At 31.5% G+C, this 17,413-nt stretch overlaps 1 protein-coding gene across 4 annotated transcripts in view; it reads right to left on the bottom strand.

Moving 5' to 3' along the window:
- Positions 1-17,413, bottom strand: part of LOC143225276 (nephrin-like) — a 90,141-nt gene that overhangs the window by 54,372 nt on the left and 18,356 nt on the right. Inside the window, exons 2-3 of one of the 4 annotated variants that reach the window (XM_076454375.1) lie at positions 3,123-3,245; positions 731-939 (exon numbers count right to left, since the gene is read on the bottom strand). The exons of 2 other annotated variants lie outside the window; for them this stretch is intronic. The gene's annotated coding sequence lies outside the window, so the exon portion shown is untranslated. The remainder of the gene's footprint in view (positions 1-730; positions 940-3,122; positions 3,246-17,413) is intronic. One more of the 4 variants, XM_076454373.1, reaches the window with a different exon arrangement.

The raw sequence follows: 17,413 nt of genomic DNA, 5'->3' as shown, positions 1-17,413 counted from the left end.
AATCAATTCAGCGTTTAGGATTTCTTCTCATGTTAAAATAATCTATACCTATACAAAATAGAAAAAAGAAACATCACACATTATTTTGCTGATACAAAAGTTCCTTAACTCGAATAGAAGATATTGTAACATCGTTTGCCTAAATAATATATAAAAATAATATATTATCAATTTTAACATTTATGCAGTTCATGTTCATTGTTCCCAGTAAGTTTGATATCTCTGAGTTGAATACTTTTTCAAAAATTAAATAGCTGTAGGTAGCTCATAATTAGAGTGATAAGACCTTTCCTATCATATTTAGTTTTCTCACAATAAGATTCCCATACTGAGCGCTTACAAAATTATTGTTCTCAATATTCTAATGCATGTCTCTTGCTAACGAGGTTTGTAGCAATTAGCATTTATTACTAACCATAAACTGAAATATTTTTACTGCTTAGCTCTGTTAAGATATTTTATACTTGTTTTACGTTCCAACTACTCAAAATATATCTTATTATCTGAATCGTGTAATTAGATTTTCTTTAATTTAATTGCGAGAAAATAAAACCTTCATTATCCATGTTTTATGCAAGAATGTTAACAATACGCCCTCTAATGATCAGGCAGTGGACTAGTGACTTGGAATTTGGAGTGGTGAATCGCTAATCTGAAACTGACATAAGACACTACCACTATAATACAGGGTCTGATACATAATACTAAATACATTGCTTCAGATTTTTACCTTGGTTGTGGTAACGAATACCCACTTTATGTGGTGTAGTTGTTAACTGATTGCCTTATCTCTGGCCGCAGCTCAAAATTAGGAATAGATGTACATAAATGATAAGTGTTCTTGACTAGGGCATTTAGCCTACAATACGTATGAAGAGTCACTTTAGAGAATAATAAAACTTTTCTGTATGGAGTCCGTAACGTGTTCACTCTCGTAACCTGATAAATAAATAAATAAAAACGATAAACCAGGAAGATATCTTTATATAACATACATACCTTCAAATATAACTAGGCACGATTCTAATATAATTTTTGCAAAACACATTACACACAACTGGTGCTATTGTTTCACACATACAAGTTGTGATTTTGAAACTAAGCTTCCTTAGTAAGAAAAGAATTTATCTGTTTATTTGTTGTTAATCGCAAAACCACAAAATGCATTACCTGTGCTCTGCCTACAACGGGTATCAAACCCTGATTTGTAGCATTATAAGTCTTCAGACTGAGCCACTGGTGGAAGAACAAATAGCACAATATCATTACAAAAGAATTTTTTTTTTCCAGCCAAGCTTTCCTTGCCTTACAATACTAAAACGTACTTGTATAGATCATACTGTCCAAACCTTGAACAATAAAGTCATTCGAGAAATAATAACTGTTCACAATTGGTAGCTTCTATGAAACAGGAAACGATGGCTTCAAATGTTTATGGCTGGTTTCCCAAACTGAAATTTTTATATTTCAGTTTACTTAAGAAGAGGTAGTCGTTTAATGATATAAATTAATTAAATTAATGTGCATCGATAAAATTTCAATTGAATATTTTTCTTTATGATTGATGTTTTCTCCCATTCTATTTAATACCTTGACATATTATGTTTAAAATATGGAGATTTATTATAACTACTTATTCTCGAACCAATCACAATTCAGTCGTATTCTAAAATTATATTTGAAGCTTGATTAACTTGAATAGGTCTTGAAAATACAATAACATCCTAAAAACGTTTCTGACCCACTTAAGAAACATTATTATATTATAGCATTCAGTTCAACCACATCATAAGAGCGAAATTCATATCCATATAGTTTTACTACATTGATGACCTCGGAAAACTCAATACTTGGGCTTATGTGACAAAATATATTGATAAAATGTAAACTATAATTTAAATATAAATTATAAAATTTAATGACAGACTTTTAGATAGATCTTAGTTCATTCTAAGATGTCTTAATGATCAAGTTTATTTTATTAAACGTCATATATTACATAGATGTTCGTTTTTAACTAGTTTTAACAATAACTAGCTATTTGTTGTTTGCCCACCGATTTTTTTTTTCAAATTGTAAGTTCTCAGGTTTTTAATTAGTTTCCCACCGAGGGCAGTATATTATATGATTAAAATAACATACCAAAATTATACTTTGTAAATGTTATAAAAATTATAAGATGTTCTGCAAAAAATAAAGAAGTCCGTATAACAACACGTCAGCCATATTATATTTGTTATATCCTGTACCGATGTATCCTTAAATGTCATAAATTAGCAGAGTCGTCAATGATATGACAGTCATACTTATGGTTGAGACAGATATAGTATGAAACAGCATGAAGAACAACTGTTACTGTGTAAAGTAAATTTAAGTGGTCAAGTGTTACTTTTGTCTATTTTAAATATGTGATATACTTACAGGATTCGGTTATAAATTAATAAAAAAATTGTTTATTTATTTAAACACCTATTATCTAACAGCAAGTAACTTAGTCTAAGTGTATTGCTATTCTATGTTGTCGCTTCGATATGCTACACTATCGCTGTAAGGTGTAGTTTTATTTTTTCTGGTAAGTTTCAAACTACATAATTGGTTATGTACACTGTGTCTTCTGAGAGTATAGAGTGAGATTAAACCGACATACTACTAAATTATTAATACTGGTATCAGATATTGTAATATGTTTTGCTTCCTTGAGTATAAATTATGGCGACATTTTAAACCTCGGTATAAAGTATTTCAAGTGTTTTAAAAAAATACCATGGTTTTAATGAAACTTGTGTTTTTCCTATGGAAAAAAAACAAACAAACTAACTACTGCTTTGTTGTCATTTTAGTACGATTTTTTTTTTTTTTCATCTCAATGCCTCAATCACCAAAAGATACATTACCATACAGCAGCTGACTGATATACGTGTGATCGAATCTAATGGAAAAACACAAAAATAAAAACAGCTGAAAAGCACGTGATAAAATACATTACTGAAGCAGCAGTTGACGATGAATCGCGTGCGTTAGCTTTGCATCCAGATCTTTTATATCCAGAATATAAAAGAAAAAAATTGAATGTAAATCTTAAAATGTATATACGATTTATTTAACGTTGAACTTTTGTTTACCTTCAGAAGAGGAGTCAAAGGATCGATGTGTTTCTTCCGGCATCTGTTTATGTGTATCTTAACACATTAATAGTTTATTTTCTGTTTTAGAAAAATCCCATTTTATTCTTTTGTTGAATACATCTGAAAGTAAAACATAAAAGCATAAGCAGTGTCAGAGTTTGTTAGAAGACTTCATATGATCTAAATAAATTATAGTTCGTTCATACAACGTGTCAGCTTACATCATGTTTCTTAAACATAGGGCCCGGCATGGTCAGGTTGGTTAAGGCATGCGACTCGTAATCTGAGCATCATGGGTGCGCAGATCCGTTGCATCAAACATGCTCGCCTTTTCAGCTGTGGGGGCGTTATAATGTGACGGTCAATTCCACTATTCGTTGATGAAAGGTAGCCCAAAGAGTTGGCGGTGGGTGGTGATGACTAACTGCCTTCCCTCTAGCTTTACACTGCTAAATTAGGAATGGCTATCGCAGATAACCCTCGAGTAGTTTTGCGCGAATTTCAAAAACAACAACAAGAATGAATTACTTAAACATAGCTAAACTTAGTTTACAAACGTGGTCGCTTTGACTTATCTCTGTAACCAGTGAAACTGAAGATTGTTTCTGAGTTTTGAAATAGTATATTCATTTAAAATACGTTATTATATATATATATATATATATACATAATTACAGTGTAAAACACTGAATTGAAGTTAACACAGAAGATACTTGAAAGCATTTAACTCACATGTGTTGAAGCTATTCACATAAAATATTAAAATCACCTGCATTTTGTTTGTTTATTTTGAAATTTCGCACAAAGCTATTCGAGGGCTATCTGTGCTAGCCGTCCCTAATTTAGCAGTGTAAGACTAGAGGGAAGGCAGCTAGTCATCACCACCCACCGCCATCTCTTGGGCTACTCTTTCACCAACGAATAGTGGGATTAACCGAAACATTATAACGGCCCCACGGCTGGGAGGGCGAGCATGTTTGTCGCGAACTCGGGCGCGAACCCGCGACCCTCAGTTACGAAGCGCACGCCTTAACGCGCTAGGCCATGCCAGGCCCCAATAACCTGCATAAAAAATTTTTCTTCACGTTGTTAATAAAGTAAATCCTCTTTTAAATTAGAAAACACAATACGTGTTAATTAATAATAAAAGAAGTAATGGAACACGGCTTCCATTCTTTTTTTATACAACCAAAGTAAACTTTTTAATTCAAAGAATAAGTGTTAATTTCGTAAAGATGATCAAAGTGGACTCTTTAAAAATCGATGGTTGGATGACATTTCTAATTATATTTTCTCTAATAGAGGTCCCTGACTTTGATATATTCGTTTAAAGAAATATATCTAATATAACCACAGATCAAAGGAATGGAATTATAAAAATATTATAGGTTTTTATTGTTGTTACTAATTTCGCAATAAGTATTAATATGTTTCGGGTATAATTCATGAAAATACGCATATTCCACACACTAATGAATGTGTGAACAAATGCATTTTTTTTTATATTAAGGCCCGTCATTGCCAGGTGGATAAGGCACTCGACTCGCAATGTGAAGGGCGCGAGTTTGAATCCCCGTCGCACCTAACATGATCGCCTTTTCAGCCATGAAGACGTTATAATGTGACGGTCAATCCCACTATTCATTGGTAAAAAGAGTAGCCCAAGAGTTGGCGGTGGGTGGTGATAACTAGTTGCTTTTCCTCTAGTCTTACATTGCTAAATTAGGAACGGATAGCGCAGTTAGCCCTCGTGTAGCTTTGCGCGAAATTCAAAACAAACCAATCGTTTATATTATGGCATTTTTACTTATCAGCACTACCTACTGGTAAGGTTTTGATACACAACATATTTAATTGATCAAATGAGCACACATAAATAAGTTTTTTGGTACTTTCGTTAACTTGAATTCATAATAGCGATTTGAACTTCTCACAACATCTAAAATCCGAATTGCTCAACCATAGTCAAATTCATTCAAGTTTTCAGGTTTTGCTAGAGTAAAACAATACCACAATGTGCTAGCCAATTTTGATTGATACAATATCTGGTTTTTCAGCTCTTATATTAGTTTTCTTTGTGGTTTCGTGAGTTTTATTGATGAAAATGACCGTAAAAAGACATATACTACCAAAGTGTACGAAAACGTACCATCACCATTGTCTTTAATTTTGTATAATTAATTTATAAATTAGTGTAGTGTTGGTTTCAAGTTATTTAAACTTTTATTTAGAAAATTAGTGTAGTGTTATTTTTAGTCTATTGTAACATTCATTTACAAGATTAATACAGTTTTTGTTTTTACTTTATTATGAGTTTTACTTAGAATAACAAACTGAGAAAACTCTTCTTTGTCCAGATACTGAACTTTAAAAAAGGTACTATAATACACAACATAAGAATTCTAACTATCAAACAATTTATTTATAACATAGCATATTATTAAACTATTAAGTATTACCACAACCAAAGTTTTGTACAATCTTTAATAACTCAATATATATGAAATATACTTGAAGCATGGTACACATTGTGCGATGATTAGGGTGACCTTGCAGGAAGAAGTATCGACTAAAATAGAGGTGGTAGATGTGCTTTCTGGTACCGACTTTCAATTCCTACCCTTTGATGTCCTTCCAGATTTTTTCACCTAATTATATAATTGACGGTTATTGGCTGCAGAAGTGTTTTCCTAGGCCAAAGTTAAAAGGTCGTGGGTCAGAGTAGAAAGTTGGTATAACACAATAACGATTCTTCTTATCAACCTTATGGTGTTTGTTGGAGTAGAAACTTTAGCTGAGTTTATGTGACATTGCAATAGCGGCGACCATTTTTATTCCACTTTTCCAGAGAGGGCTAACACATTCTCTGAGATATATAAGATGTTTGTATGCTATCATCCACATTGTATGTGTGTGTGTGTGTGTGTGTGTTTGCTGTGTTATTTAAAATATATGTTTTTCTTGATTTTCTCTAAAGATGTGGCGTTATATATGAATGTAATTAAAGTTAGCTTCTGCCAAGATTAATAAGTACTCAATAATAGCAATTATGGAGTTTAGAGGGTGTTGTAAGCCCCCAGTAACACGCCCCCTGTATCAAACTATTATTCTATAAAGTTTGGTTGAGATTTACCTAGCTGCCCAGGAGTGATTAAATACCTGACAAACAAACAGAAACACAAATTATTGTACTTTATATGTACAGACTAGTGTTGTGTTAGTTTTAGTTTATTGTAACTTTGTAACTTTCCTTTACAAGATTAATGTAGTTTAGTCTTAGATTATTGCAATTTATTTAGAAAATAAGTTTATATTTAATATTATATAATCGTGATTTAATTTAAAAGACTAGCATAGTATTAGTCTTAGTGTATTATAACATTTAATTATAATATTACTTCCACGCGACCAAAGAATGTACAAATTCTTTTTCTCAATTATATATCTATCGAGTTTTTGTAAATACTTATAGAAACAAACAGATAATATTTACAAATGAGGTGCAAACAATGAATAATTGCAAGTATACGATTAACCTACCTTTCGTTTAATGTATTGTTACAGAAATTACATAATAGAAGCGAATAAATTGTACAGTTGTTTATCTTTAAAAATATAACAGATTACTTCAGGGTGAAATGTCAGCGTATCGTACTATCGATCTTCGGGATTATTCTTATGGGGTCAAATCCTTCTCATTGATCACACAAGGATAGCTCAAAATCTGCTATCTCTCTAGTCTCCGTATAAGGAAACTATCAAATTTGCTTTCCTTCCTTCACAAGTTCGTAAACGTAAAGTTTAGAAATATAGCTCTAAAAATCTTGTGTTATTCCTCATAGCTTAACTAAGGTGTTTAGCTAATGCTAGACCTATTAATAATCCATATCAATACACACACTCTCAATATTATCATCAGAACATTTTAGGCCAAACCATGGTAGTAAATGTTCCATCTGTCTTTCTTATTCTGTCAGATATCGTTTTACAATTTGCTTGTATGTTTTGGATCAATGTATTTTCACATGATGCATAACAAATTTTATTTCTGATGGAATCACATGATGAATAAAAAATAAACTGGTTTCACCTGTTAGCATTAGGGTTCCATCAATTTTGTGTGGAACTACAACACCATTGACTCAGGTTCAGCACACTCTTATATTAGATACCTAGCAGGATTCATAGTATCTGTTATTTGACAGGTATTACTCCTCTCTGCCATAGAATAAACTATCGTTGATTTTAACAAACAGTTTTGATTCTTCTGTAAAAATCAATCACCTTCAGCTTCATTCAGCCTACTTTTTAACATCTATCAGTTGTTTAGTTTGGATATTTCCCCAAACTAGTGATTTCTGAGCAGCTACGTATCTTTGAAGTAATTTCGTTTCGTACTGTTCTAGAGGTAGAATATTGACCTCTCTATTTACAAGTAGATTATTCTATTTTATTTTTATAAACGACAAGTGTGTATATTATCTCAAGTTTGAATAATTAAATAACCATGCTTTGATACACAGCAACTTCATACATCATGTGCTTGTTCCTCTAAAACAGTTAACTAAACGTGGTCACCTGTACAAGCAACGAATTAGGCGATTGTATTTCACAAATCATATTATACGAGCAGGTCAACAGAAATAAATTGATATTTTAGGTTTTCTATTTTCTAAGACCTGGTTTGTAACTTACCAAGAGGCAAACTCTTTCAAAGTGTTAATGCTATTTTATGTTAAATGCAAAATGTCATTCACATTTGTAGAAAAAAAAGGTGCATAATATACAAGCAATATCATAGAAAGTGTTGATGTTTTTCAAAGTTAAAACTATAAGAATGTCCTTTACTTTAAAATTTAAACACTGAACTGCATATTTTATATAAAACTATATTACTGTATACATGTGCATAAACATTTTATTCGTAAACAAGTGTAGTTTCTGTAGTAAATTAACTTCGTCATCAAACTTTAATGAACAAGAAGTAAAACTGTTTTTGCTAATTATCAGTTGAGTGAAATACACAAAGTATTGCTGTGGAAACGTAAGCAGTGATTACATTTCTATCGATTCCATAAACGTTTTCTGCATTAATAAACGTTGTATTTGTTTCAAATGTAACAAAGTAAGAAGAATAACTAGAAAAGCTATTAGATTTTGACATTTTCACAAATTACTTAGCATTCCAATAAAAACATAGACACAAAGATTTAATTTTCCCCGGAGTGTTCCTTATCATCAGATGTGAAAGTTAATACTGGTATACTGGAAATATCGATAGCTTCTATTCTTAATGACAAAAAACCTTCTGGAAGTAAAAATGTATCTCAGAACGATTGCTATGGGTATTAAAAATTTTACTAATATAGCAGAGAATAACGTTTCGACCTTCCAAGATCATCTTCAAAGAGAAAGTTGTGTAGTCGTATCTTATATTTTAAAAGTAATATTAAAGGCAAATAAAATCGTGTATGGTTCAGCGGTGATTACGCATACTTCTATTTCTAAAATCTGGTTGTCGATGTCTGTGGTGGATACAGAACAGATAGATAGCCCATCGTGCAAATTTACTGTATCAAATTATTTTGCAACAAAGTATAGGTCCTGCACGTTTAGTAGAATAGTTCTTTTACCACAGTTTCAAGCAAAACTTAAAAATAACTAAACATAAGTAGCGTGGTATGGACGTTAAGAACATTTCGAGCAAAAACTCATGAAATTGTTTTACTTTGTTGGTGTTACATATAGATGATGTGCCACTTTTCTTATATATATATATATATATATTACCTTGTGAATGTAACTTTAGTGAAGGTATACTGCCATCATGATTACGAAACAAGCTTACACACAGAAAATGAAAATAGTTTGTAAGAAAAAAAAAGAACGTTTTGAATGATTTCATCATGTCTCCAACTTTATTTTCATACTTCCAAGAAAAATGTTCAAACTTCTAATTAAATCTGGAATTAAGTTGTTAACTGGATGAAATCTCCAAGGCAATGACTATCTATGTGATGAGATCCGGGTTATCAATTATAACTGACACATGTTATAGGGATATTAGATTTGCTTCACTGTAATGTTTTCCCGTATTCACCTGAGTACCATATATTTTAGAGCATGTCGTCACTTTACTCTGATATATCATTAACGTCATTTTTTTCAGTCCAAAACAAATCTATTCGAAGGAGAGTTTAGTTCAGACATTTATACACACAATAAGACGCAACTCCTTAATTGACTCTACATATTATGCGAATCTATTTATTACGTTGATTAAGTTCTCTGAAGTATTTCTTTTTGTTTATGTTTCCTCACTTGTAAGTTTCAATAATAGGGAGCACATTTATCTGTTTAATTATCTTCGGATTACACTGCATTATGTACGCTGAGAACTTCTTAAAATGTTACATTTGTACAAACGATAATGAAACCTCTGCATTATTTCACATATATCAATTAAAAGTACAATAGGAACAAATGCTAAACCCGGCAGTTTCTTGGGTTTATATGTCAGAATATAATATATAATTATAAATACCGATCAATGAGCTAGATTTTAAAGTGATGGAATGTTTAACCTATTTCTTTGAAGCTCAAAAAATAAGATAATAGTTATTTTTCTTCATTGTAAAGAAAATATTTTTTTTGCAAAATAAATTCGTTCTATTTCTCAATGCAATAGAAATGTTTCGGTTACTATGAAACAACAACAAAATTAAACCTAGTTTTTTTTGTTAAATAATTAAATTAATTGATAGGCGGAAAGGTATAAGGAATCTACTGTTTATCAAGGTAGATTAATTTTTTAAGATAAATAAAACCATCCTACATTTCAATTTGCCTAAGTAATAACGTTCAAAAACAGGTCAAACTACCACTGGTACTATCATTAAGCCTAGTCCTTTTTCTCAACTCTATTATCATCATTGATGACGTCTTGCTTTAGGCCTAGTCCTTTCATTCAACTTACTTAACGCTCTCTATTCGTTATTGATAACAGCTATCATTAAGTCTGGTACTTTTTTCAACTTTTATTTACTCAGAAATTTTATCTTCCAATTGCTTTTAGTTTTTTTTTTTTTTTTTATTTGATCATGATCAACAATCTTCTCTTTAGTTCGGAGTGTCTCTAAAATAGAACTTTTGGAAAACAAGTAACAGAAAACAATATTCAGTCACAGTGAAAAGTGCTTGACATACTCTCTCAGGGAATGATAGAAATTTACCCGATTTTATAAATTATTAGACTAAGAAGTATAGTAGATATAACTTTGAACTATTAAATCTAAAATGCGTAATGAATCTTTAACTAGGAATTCCTTGAAGTCATATGTAAGCTATACAGCATTATTTCTTGTCATTTTGATCTGAGATGGTCTTATGGTTAGCATGCCAAATTATGGAACGCAAACCCCTTGTTCACATTACAGTGCCTTAATAATTATAATAATTACGCTCCGGATTTTAAGGCCTGGGTGCGTAAAATCAGTCACGATAAAGGTAGACTGTTGACTAGCTTCTCTTTCTCTATCAATTCAACATTAGGGACGAATAGCACAGATAAACCCACAGTCTAAAATTAGGAACGAATAGTATAGTTCTTGGGTTAACTAGATTCGTTCTATTACTTCAAAACTAGGGACGAGTAGCACAAATAACCCTGCAGTTCATGAGTTAACTGCATTCCTTCTATCATTTCAAAATTAGAGACGAGAAATTCTGCTAAAATACTTCTTTGGTAGTCATTCCTGTAAAAATGTAAGGCTTGGATATTAGGAAAACAACACTTCATATGGATTTTATTTAAAGGTAAATAGATATCAGAAACATTCTATAACAAAAACTGTCTCGTGAATGTATAAAGCCGCCATTAATTCTCTCCTTTGTAATATTAGCACTATTTAATCGATATTCTATTAAACTGTACCTCCGCTCTATTAATATTTTAATGGAACGGCGCATCAAAAACGTTTTAATGCTTACTGAGGTTTTTTTTATCTCCATACAACAGGAAAGTTGTGTCACAAAATGTCTTTCCAGATCCGTAAAGGCTGCAGGCGACGTATATAATCATCATTACATAACGAAAATTTTCATTATAACGTTAAGATGGAAAAGTAATCCCAGCGTTTCCAGATATCCTGTGCTACATGGGTTTCAATTTTTACCTATTGATGGCAGTGTATTTTTAGGAAAGGATGGCAAGTTTATAACTCTACATTTGATACGTTGCTTAAACTGACATTCCATTAACAGTAATTTGCACCTCTGGAAAGTATTGTCTGGTGTTTACTTGAGGCATCGTTTTTCGTGGTTTTTTTATAATACTGAGTAAATTAGTTATAAGTTTGTGAGAATGATATTTTATATCTCCATTTAACCCGCTGAATTCGTTAATTCAGATTTATAATGAGATAAGTAAATATGGTTTTTGTGGATACTATTCATAAATAATAATTTTTTCTAACTCTGAGTTATAAGTATACAACGAATATTAGCTTCTTTTAGGCATTTAACACAATTTTGTGTTATCTTTAGAACGTTTTATGTTGTTATTTATTTGGAGAGAATTGTGTGCCCAAAACGTTCGCGAAGTAAATTAAACCTTTTCAGAAGTTTTTTTTGCCTTTCTAAAGTAACAATTTCGCAATATGATTTGTATTAAAATCTTTGGATTTGTTGACTGTGATTACTAACAATTATTACTCATTTTCTTAGGTAATGATTTTATCTAATAGTGGTCGAACTTAATCATTGTTGCTATCCGATAACTTGATTTATTCTCTTAAAAAGCAATATACTAATAGTATTCCTGTTGTACCTTTTAGCCTTATAAGTAAACAAAACATTGAGAATATGCGTGTTACAGACTTTAGTTCTCTAATTAACTAAAACATCGGTAGGATTTTTGTTATATCTTTTATTTATTCAAGTATTGATCAAATAAACTGTATTTATATTAAGATTTTAGTTTTATAATTAACCAAAATATCTGTATATTGTGGCGTAGGTTCTACTTTTTATATTAACTAAACAATCAGGAGTATTTTTTACCACATATTCCATTTTATTGAATAACATCGGTAGGATTTTTGTTATATCTTTTATTTATTCAAGTATTGATCAAATAAATTTTATTTATATTAAGATTTTAGTTTTATAATTAACCAAAATATCTGTATATTGTGGCGTAGGTTCTACTTTTTATATTAACTAAACAATCAGGAGTATTTTTTACCACATATTCCATTTTATTGAATAACCTTATAAGAAGTACTTCTATCACTGGATTTCCTTTTATACGTAGCTCTGTGTGTGTGTTTTCTGTTAGCAAAGCCACAAAGGCTATCTGCTCAGCCCACCACGGGGAATCGAACACCTGATTTTAGCGTTGTAAATCCGGAGACATACCGCTGTACTAGCGGGGGGCTTATAAGTAGCAAAAACGTCGAAAGTATTCTCGTTATTGGATTTTTTTTTCCAAGAAACCAAAACATCTGAAGTATTTTATGACAGTTTTTCTTTTTGAAATAATCCAAACATTGGAAATATTTTGATCAATAGATTTTTCTTTTCTGGACAACTAAAACTTCCGGTTTTCCTTTTCTAATTAATAAAAGACATAAAAAAGTATTTTTATTGTAATTCTTTTCTAAATAACCAAAACATCAAAATCATATTTGTGTTTGATTTTCTTTTCTAAAAAAAATTAAAACATCGGAAATAATTTTCCACTGGATTTGTTTTCTGAGCAACTAAAACATCGAATATGTTTTGTCACATTCAGGATTTTAAATAGGAGTATCTCTTACACTTATTTTCTGAGTTCCTTACTGATTAGTACTAATATTTTTGCGTGAAGTTGCTGAAATATTCATAGGCAAATAAAATCCACGCTTTAATTTATTAAACACAGAAAAATCTGTCACGTTATTAACATTTCTCTGTTTAATGCACAAGAAGTACAGTGAAGCCTTTGGTTTATACAAGATAAAATTACATACCTTGGGACGATTTGCATTACACTCTTAAACGTGGATCAAAGTGTTTGATGATGAAAAGGTTTTCACATTATGTGAACGTACTTTACGGTTTAGGTTCATAACCATTGGATAAAGATTTTTGTTTCTTAACATATCGTTTCGTACGTTTGAAGCGAACTTAAAGTTACTCTATCGTTTGTTACTTAGTAAATTACATATCCGTTCCACTTTAATGAACTAGAACACGATACAATCCCATTACATGCAGCACTATATGTGGTACAGAGTATACCATCTTCTAATAATCACTAAGCTTTCTCTCTAAAGACACGAATTTACCAATATTACACTGTTTGGAAACATGCATCTTAAAGACCGAGTTAGAGATCTCTTTCACTTTAAACACTCCTAGATGCAAAAAGTTATGATTTTTTGTTACCAAATCTTGTGTGTCATTAAATTTATACCTGGAAATAAAACATTTCCCTCCCTCTCTCGCTGTATCCATATTAAATTCAGAACATGAGGTGAACATTTTCGACAATGTTCTATAATGTGTCTTGTAATGCTAGATCATAAAGCCGATAATTTCTTGTTCTGATACCTTCGAAATTATTAAGTGTTATTTTATCAACAGTTTTTCATACGTTTAAGGCCCGGCATGGCCAAGCGTGTTAAGGCGTGCGACTCGTAATCTGAGGGTCGTTCGCATCCCCGTCGCGCCAAACATGCTCGCCCTCCCAGCCGTGGGGGCGTTATAATGTGACGGTCAATCTCATTATTCTTTGGTAAAAAAGTATCCCAAGAGTTGGCGGTGGGTGGTGATGACTAGCTGCCTTCCCTCTAGTCTTACACTGCTAAATTAGGGACGGCTAGCACAGATAGCCCTCGATTAGCTTTGTGCAAAATTCAAAAACAAACAATCATACATTTATCTCTACTGTCGATGACTCATTTGCTAAGATATCTTATACATCTAACTCAAATTCTACCTCAAGAAATATAATGCCCAGATTAATATTCCACCACATGAAGCGTGATTCTGAGCTTAACTCTCAGCTACAAGAAACATGATGCTCAGCTTAGTTAATCAGAAAAAAAAAACTTTCTGAAAAGATAACAGTTTTTGTATAAGGTTGATGGAATCGTATTTAAATTTTTCATACTCATAGATTCCCTGTCTTTTACATGTGGTGTTTAGTGTTATATATCTTCGACGAACAAACAGGTTTCAAGTTAACACGTCATGAAAAATGTAAATGGTACTGATTAAAAGTGTTTGTGATTACCTCTCATGGGCCTAATTCCACGTAAGTATGTAAAAAAAAAGCTTTTTAAATCAAGAAGAAATAATTAATTGTTGAGACTTTACAATTATTTATAGATTATTTGTCGAGTTTGCTGAAGTCATGTACAGACATAATTAAATTGGAAAAACAACAGGTAAGAACAAAGACATCTAGATCATTAGTATCATTAGCCTTACATTATTTAGTATCTACGAATAATAAAACCGTGCTTTATTTAAAAAAAAACCTGAAATATATTCAGTGAGATAAATATTATAAGATTTATTGAATAAAATCAACACTATATAACTATTCAGAATGTAATACTTTACTTTCTCATTCGTCTGATCCCATCTAGTCGCTATGAAAACCGTCAGATACAATATTCACTCTATTAATGTGAAAACGTAAATACAACTTATTATATAGTTACTTACCCTCTGACGAGCTATGATAATATTATTACCATTGAGAATTATAAATTGTTGGCTGTCTCACTGTAAAATATATTTCATAAACTCCAAACTGTCAATACACTTGAAATATCGCTAAAATGGTATGATGAAAATCAGTCTCGTGCTTTGGATATGATTATTTTTTTAAATAAATACCACATGATTTTTGACGTGATATATAATAATTAATCCAACTGTGTTGTTTATCCTGAAACTAGGAGGTTCTTTTTACCTCAACATAGTTGACAAATTATTTAAGGTCTTTAGTCTTTTTCAGCATTCAACATTCTCATAGGAAACATGGTAATATATTAGTTAGTAAATCTATAGCATAGACTTTCCTGCAAAAATGTACTTTATATAAAATTGTTTTGAATATTACAATGCAGTGATAAAGAAATAATGAATTGGAAGACTGTCAGATAAAAAAGGACCAAGTGGTTAAAGCACTCGACTCGTAATCTGATGGTCCCTGGCTCAAATCCCCGTCACACCAAACATGCTCGCTCTTTAAGCCGTGAGGGCGATATAATGTTACGGTCAATCCCACTATTACTTGGTAAAAAAGTAGCCCAAGAGTTGTCGGTGGGTGGTGATGATTATATGGTTTTCCTCTAGTCTTACACTGTTAAATTAGAGACGGCTAGCGCAGATAGCTATCGTGTAGCTTTGCGCGAAATTCAACAAATAAGCAGACTGTCAAAAATAGACAAAATATTTAAAGAGATGTCTGAAAATGGTAAACTTTTCATAATCTCGAAAACATGCTTTCTATTTAACTGAAATAATATACCGGTTCGAAACTCGTTGATTGTATTATTATACACTGTATTACTACTTAATTCAGAATTTTATTTTATATCATTACTAAGAATTGGTACCTGAAATTACATAAACATCTATAATAATATATCACCCACACTATAACTATTCCATCCAGTGCCAAAGCGGTTTTTCGCAAATGCCACGACTCTAAAAATCGGCTTTCCTGATAACAGTCATGATTTGGATTCAATTTATATGGTGAAAAATGTTATCAATTTTATTTATCTCACATTACACTGGAATCAGGAAAACAGTTATTTCATATTATATGACTCGCTTGATTCCATATAATAATTTACTACAGGAAAGGTTGAAATGAAAAGAAAATGAATTTTAACTTAATCACAACTGTTTCAATTATATATCTTGAAAAAAAAAAAAAACATGTCGCTCTTTGTTCTTCAAACAATGTATCAAGCGGTCACAACACACAACATTAGAGTTCCCCACTGGTACAGCAGTAAGTCTACGGACTTACAACGTTAAAATCAGGGGTTCATTTCTCCTCGGTACACTCAGCAGAGAGCCCCATGTGGTTTTGCTATAAAAAAACATCGAATACACACACACACACACACAATAGTGGAAAAGCGTAAGTTTATAAATAAATGTTCAAAGTAAAAGGTTACCCACTTGATTTCCTATTTCCATCGTATAAAGTTACCTAAATTATCGAACAATAGTGTTTTCATACCAAAAACATGTCTAGATGTTGCAAAATACGAGGACCCACTCGATATATTTTTCATGAATTCTAAACGGTTTAGAAATGTTTGACATATTTTGATCGATCGCTTTTATATTTAAATATCAACAAGCTTAAATTAATTTTAAATTTAACTAGTACTGATTTATTAAGAATGTTGACTCAGTAGTCTGAAGACCTGCCGATTCATATGTTCTGGTTTGTGTATTTTACTGTTGGGCCAGGACTAGCTATTTCGGTTCTTAAATTTTTTTTGCCATTACGTACTTGACTTTTCATTTGATTTTAGTGCAAAGCCATATAATGAATTAAGTATTCTATCCATTGCAAAGAACCAAATATTGGATATTTCCGTGACTTTATCAATTACCCTTTGGTGGAATGGTTTTGGATAATAAATACACTAAAAGAATCAAATACATTTTCTCGTCGTCCCAAACACCAAATTCTTTCGTACTATCGTTATCTGGCTAGTCCGATAGACTATATACGTCATTGTTTGTTGATATTCGTAGCAATTCTTCGATCTCTGACGTTCTGATCGTGGCTTGGGTACGATTTCCTTTTTATAAAATTTTGATAAGAACGTACTGTTTTAGCTTCAGTCATTTGTTGCCTATTACATCAACAGACAGGCCGTATATTGGTGGTTAGGGTTACAGAGTGTGAATACATTAGTTCATAATTCAAATCCCTTTACTGCTATAAACCTCGTGTTGTTATTTAAAGCCATGACTGAGTTGTAAAAGAATATGTCAGCTCCAATTATTTCAGTAGAGTTGGCAGTAGGTATCCTCTCATCTGTCAGTTTAATATTAGGGACAATTAGCACAAAAAAAGTACTTGTGAAGCTTCAGGCATTAAAACAAATCTATATTAGTTATTTGATTTTGTGCTTCATTATTGAACATTGATTAGTGGAAACATAAGAACGTTTTTCTTACTTAATCCATTGAAGAATTGAAAACCGATTAAAGTCATTAATTAATTAATGACTACAGGAAGACGTAATTGTTAAACATAT

The sequence above is a fragment of the Tachypleus tridentatus genome, chromosome 9 (assembly GCF_004210375.1).
Source record: "Tachypleus tridentatus isolate NWPU-2018 chromosome 9, ASM421037v1, whole genome shotgun sequence".
Classification (NCBI taxonomy): Eukaryota; Metazoa; Arthropoda; class Merostomata; order Xiphosura; family Limulidae; genus Tachypleus; species Tachypleus tridentatus.
The sequence above is the reverse complement of the archived record's forward strand: the minus strand, read 5'-3'. Positions and strand labels throughout refer to the sequence as shown.